The sequence below is a fragment of the Arachis stenosperma genome, chromosome 9 (assembly GCF_014773155.1).
Source record: "Arachis stenosperma cultivar V10309 chromosome 9, arast.V10309.gnm1.PFL2, whole genome shotgun sequence".
Taxonomy (NCBI): Eukaryota; Viridiplantae; Streptophyta; class Magnoliopsida; order Fabales; family Fabaceae; genus Arachis; species Arachis stenosperma.
The window spans coordinates 129,533,308-129,539,182 of NC_080385.1; the positions used below are offsets into that span (position 1 = coordinate 129,533,308).

Consider the following 5,875-nt stretch of genomic DNA (forward strand, 5'->3'; position numbering starts at 1 on the left):
AATTGAGTTTAAAATAATTTAAGGTTTTATCTGACTTTATAATTATTGAATTATTTTCTATATTTAAATCATAAAATTTAGCAAATGTAAAATAATAAGAATTTTATATGATTTTGTTTAAATAATTTAGATTCTGGAATTTAATACTTTAATTCTTATAAACAAAGAAAATTAATTAGTAATTATATTATCTTATATTTTAAATTAGAATATTTAATTAAAAGCCAATTAACAAATTGATAATTAAATAATATTTTTAAAATAATTTTAAAGGATTAATTTAGAATTTAATTTAATATAATATCTCTTAATTTTATTAACAATTAAACAAACCCCAATTTGCCCTAAATCAAATCCAAAAATTCCCAATCAAAAACTCTAATTTACTATCCTACCTCAACATAACCTAACCCCATCTCACCCCCACTCCACGCCGCCACCCCCTTGACCTAACCTCCATCCCTTTTAGAAAGAAATAAGGAAAGAAACAGGAGAAAAAGGGAAAGGAACATAGAACAGAGAGGGAAGAAGAGAGGGAAAGCCGCGCTTCCACTTTGCCGTTATCACGCTGCCGCCATGGTTCCGAAGAGCTGCTGTGCGAGGAGCCCTAGTCCGTTCACGAGCCGCTGTCATGCACGAGAAGGGGAGAGAGATCGGGCAGAGAGAGAGACGCGAGGAGGAAGAAGAGATTCGTGCTGCCAGTTGTGCCGCCACCGCCGCGGAAAGGTGGCCATTGTTGTGCTGGCCATCATCGTTGTCTGAGACTGTCCACGTCGCCGTTGCCTTGCGCCAGTCGTTGTTGAGGCCGTCGCTGTCACTAAAATGGGGATTTGTGAAGGGAATCGTGACGGGAAGAAGAGGAAGCTACCTTCGTCGCCGCCTACGTCGCGCCCTACCACCGTCGCGGAGCTTCCACAGCCACCGCGTTTCACCGCTGTCGAGGTTGTCCCCACCACCGAACCTTGGTCCATGCTACTCCCACTGTACGTGAGAGGAAGAAGAGTGATGAGACAGAACACGGCTGAGGAAGAGAAGGGGGTTGTCGTCGCTGCCGGAATTCTTGGGCGCCGTCGTCGTTCTTGGTGAGTTAATTGTGCCTAGCTACCATAATCACTACCTTTGAACCTTATTTTCTTTGTAACAATGCTTTGTTTGTTTCTGATGTTCCTGGCCTTACTGTATTTGTTGGAATTGTCAGCTTGCCATAAGAGAAAACAAGATGCCGCCACCATATTTCAACTTGGCCAACATCATCCTCCTTGTTCTGATTCCAATTTCTCCAATTTTTGAAACCGTAACACTCTGATCCTTGCTTTGATTTTGTTTCGTTCCTCTGCCATGTACTTGTTCTAATTCTGGTAGTATATGTCTTTATTTTATCTCAACCCTTTTGGCTCCCATTTTCTGTTACAATTAGGTCAAGTATTTACATTGGTGCTGCCTTGGGACTGTTGAAGCTATGACTGGTTCTGTAGTAGGTTGTTGCTGCCACCATTGTTGGTTTATGGTAGAATAATGAGGCTGCGATGTTGAGGGTGCAGTCCAGCCTGCTGTCTCGCCATAATTCTGGCTTTGGTTTCTTTTAATTGCTACATCGAGGTAGGGGCATTTTCATTAAACTCATTTTTATTCTTAAGAATTGTTATAAATTGATATTTAAGCAAATAAATATTTTTGGTGATTATGGAGTCTTATGAATCGAACTAAATTGCCTTGAATGAATGTGATTGCTTACTTGACTGTGGCTATTTCTGAATACTAAGTTGTATCGAGATATTGAGTGAAAGATTAATTTGAAAATCTGATTTGAATGTTTATCAAGTATAATTTGAGAAGTCGAAAATGATTCGATGTTAGAATTAATTTGAGTTTGGAAAATGGCTTGAGGTTTGTGAATGACTCGGATTTGAAACCATTGGAAAGGGTTAAAGTAAATGTTAGTTGGCTTTGTTGGAAATGAATTGAGATCTGGAAAGGATTATAATATTGGAAATGAGCTTGATTTGTTGAAAAATGAGTTTAAATTGAAAATTGTCTGAAATATTGAAATTGATATGATTTTCAAATTAAACTGAAAGGAGTTTGAGAAATAGTTTTGTTGGGACACGAAAAGGGTGGCAGAATCCGAGTTTTAGAGGAGATGCTGCCAAAATTTTATAAAATTAGAAGTTTCATTTGAAGTAGTTATTTTAAAAGGTTTAATTTTAAGCATTATATGGTTTAAGATTACTTTATTTATCAAAGGAAGAGTTATGTTTTGGATAGGGAATTGTTAATGAACGGAATGGAAAGAAGGATCATGAGGATTTTCTTTGAAATATGATTTTGAATGAATTTGGAAATGAGATATAGATTGATGAATGATGATAATGTTGAGAATGACTTAGACATTGATGAATGTTGAATGAACTATTTACATGGCTTGTGAAATTGAATTATCTGAGATACGAGTTTCCCTGGATAAACGCAGTAGCTTGCCACCACTTGCTCCAGGTTGAAAACTCAATACTCTGTTGACCCTACGACGTAAATGTGACCGGGCACTATATAAATTCCCGGGAATGTAATCCCTATTGAGAAATATTGATTAATTGAGAAAAACTATATAGAGACTCTTGGGGATGCACGTCGGGAGACAGTCTAAGTATTTTCAGACATGTCGGGTTGGCTGGATAACTAACACATGAGCCTCATCAGCCATAGGACAGGCATGCATCATATTCATTTGTATGCTTTGCTTGGGTTTTACCTTGTTTTGGCTTGCCTAATTGTTAAACTGTTCTTAACTGCTACCTGAACTATTTGCTGTAACTGCTATCTAAACTTGTGCTTTCCTTGTCTGTCTTGCCTATGTTTGTCCCGATGTGCTACATTTGAGAATGAACTTTGGTGCTGAATTGATGTTTGTGTTGATTGATTGCGTGGTTGGTTTTTGATTGAGATTTTCTTATAAGAAAAGAAAGATTTTGGATTTCTGAAAAGTTAAACATTGTTTCATTGAAAAGGTTTTGAATGATTAGCTATTGGTTTTTAAAAGGATTCATAAGACAATGATAATCACTGAGCTTGAAAACAGTTTTCTTATTAAATATCTTCTTATGACAATTCTAAAACTCCGTGGTGAGACCGTGTGGTTAGGTTCTCATCCCCTTACAGCTTTATCTTTTTAGGAGACGGGTGGCGAGACTTATGAAGAGCTTTATTGTGTTTTGTTGACTCGATGTTATTGTTTTAGTTAATAGTTACTTTTTCCCTCGCCTTTATCTTTACGAGTTTTTATAAGAGGGATAGGGATTTGATTATGTAATGCTTGTAAAGCTATTAATATATATATATATATATATATCCTTTGTAAGTATTCATATTTGTATGGATGTATGATATCTTTAGAAAGTCTTTTGGGTAGTAACACGACTTAAGTTTTAAACAGGCTCATATTTTAGTATTAAAATATTGCAAGAGTGGTTGTAATACCCGAGCTATCAGAGTGGCGCAGCCGGAAGCGTGACATTTTGATGGTTAGGGTGTTACATTATGGTATCCGAGCAGTTTATCTTGATTAAAGCCTTGGAAATTAACTGACTATGCTTCATTGCACACTCTGAGTGTTTGTCATGTTATAGGTCTTGTCCGAATGACGAGAATTAGAGTTTTATGCATATGACTGTCTTTTGATTAACGCTGTTAGCTTGCCATTGCATATCTGTTGATATTAAGTTTGGCCAGCTTAATGTTGATGGTTTATGTGTACGGTAAAGTTAGTGGGTTATCATGGACAAAGTAGAATTAATAAATGATGTGGTTCATGGGTTTTCGAAGCGTTAGAAATTAATTTTTTTTTATGTTAGTCCTGTTTTGACATATAATCTTGTTTGTGATGCATAGCTTAGTATACTGTTTTCTCTTTTATTGGTTATGTTGGAATTCCTTCCCTTAGATCTTCCCTTTTAGAATATGAATCGACTCTCTTCCCGACCACACATATTCATTCCTAAATATATATATATATATATATATATATATTTGCTTGATCTTAATTCTGATTATTCACTTGAAATCATTTGGAACCTTTATCCTTGATGTTGCTCATATTTCTCTTCACGAATCATGAGTTTTTCTTTCGAGCTGGTTTTGAACTTGTTTCGCATGACAATGGTCTTTAATTTTTTGAAAAACATTAGATGTTATTCCTTGATTAGTTTACACCGAAGATATGTGCTTTGATCATGCCACATGATACGCGTGTTGCTTATTCTTCGATTTATCATCTTTTTCGCTCCTTGTTTCAATATTTTTTTTGGAACTTGATTTGATTACCTATCATTATCATTATTTATGCATTTCTTCATAAATTATGTACCCTTTTATTTGATCTTAAATATGTTTTGGCGTAATACATAATTCTTAATACTTAAGTGATTTGAAATCGTGAGAGTTACAATTTGTAGCAAGCTAATTGTGCGATTTGGTTCTTCTGCTTCGCCTTCTATAACTTATGCTTATTCAGCCCAAATTACAATCTTTGATCCTGTGTTCCTCTAAATGAACAAAGTAATCCCCTTGGTAAAAATTTTGAGTTTGCCTTGATACGAAATAACAATTCTAGTAGTAATCTTCTGAAGTTCTCGTTTCGGAACCTTCATTGAAAAGAGTTTTGATTTGATCTTTTTTCTATTATTTATCTGATCTTGTCTGCAACCATTCTTTGAATTCTGGATATGACCACCTCTGATCTTACATGTACTTTCCTACAAGAAATGAATAAATCCTTTATGTAGCTGAAAACATACTTATTTTTAAAGGTACTATCTAATATTTTATTAACTATATAGGAACACTTTACATTAGCTTCCTTTCTTGAACATAATTTGATTCTCCTCCAATATTTACTCAAATTTTTATATATGTCTTTATTTGATTATGTACTCTAAGATTTTTGATAAGAGATTTTTGCTTCTTTTCTAGTTAATCTCTATTTGACAAACTTCATATAATTTATTTTAAATTGGGTTGTTTTGACACAATACCTTATTAAAACTTCTAGTAATTCTTTTGAAAAAGTGAATTCATTCCTTCATAGGGTTACAACTTGATTTTCCCTTTCGGTACATCTTGTTTTTGTACATCCTTGCTTACTTATAATTTCAAATGTTTCTCCAAGTTTTTGTGAAACACCATTTTGGTTACTTATTCTTCTTTATCAAAGTTTGTATTCCTTTGAGTAAACTTCAAACTTATTTTGGTGCAACATACCAGTTTTTATAATCTCGTTCTAAGGTTTTTATTTCGGATTCCATTGAAGAAAATTCAATTCAGTCCTTCTTTTGCTGGATTCTATTCGTAGCCATACTTTAAATTTTAATAAAATCGTTTTGGAACTTAGCATATATTAACTGATATGAAGCTTTACAACTTCCTTATGCAATCGAAATCTATTTGTTTGTAACGCACCAAGTATTCTTTTATTGACCAATTTACCTCGGACCTTCTCTTTTGAATAGAATTTAGTTCTACCTTTAAGTTTGATGTAAATTTTTATACATATTCTTGTTTGATTATGATCTTTTAAGATTTTTCAACATTTTTAGCTCAATTAATTTTCATTATTTCAAGTTTTGCACAAATCTAATTTAACTTGAATTTGTTTTAACATAACCCAATATTTACGCTTCTATTACCTCTCTTAAAGGATATCTATTTCATATCATTTCTTTTTAGAATGTGAAATCATACATTTTTAGATTTTTCCATGCTTTTGAGTTTTGTAAATGATATCGTTAGTTCAGTCATTCCTCTCTTGTGAACTTAGTGCTCCTCCGTTTTGGCTTGAACTTATTTCAATCTAATTTATCACTACTCTTTTCTTATTTCTTGT

The 5,875-nt window shown here is 33.9% G+C and overlaps 1 long non-coding RNA gene across 1 annotated transcript; it reads left to right on the plus strand.

Annotated features, from left to right (window-relative positions):
- Positions 1-422: 422 nt before the first annotated feature.
- LOC130947287 (uncharacterized) lies at positions 423-4,872 on the plus strand. The gene is made up of 3 exons (XR_009072623.1): positions 423-1,082; positions 1,199-1,294; positions 1,418-4,872. It is a non-coding gene; the product is annotated as an uncharacterized LOC130947287 (long non-coding RNA).
- The last annotated feature ends 1,003 nt before the right edge of the window (positions 4,873-5,875 follow it).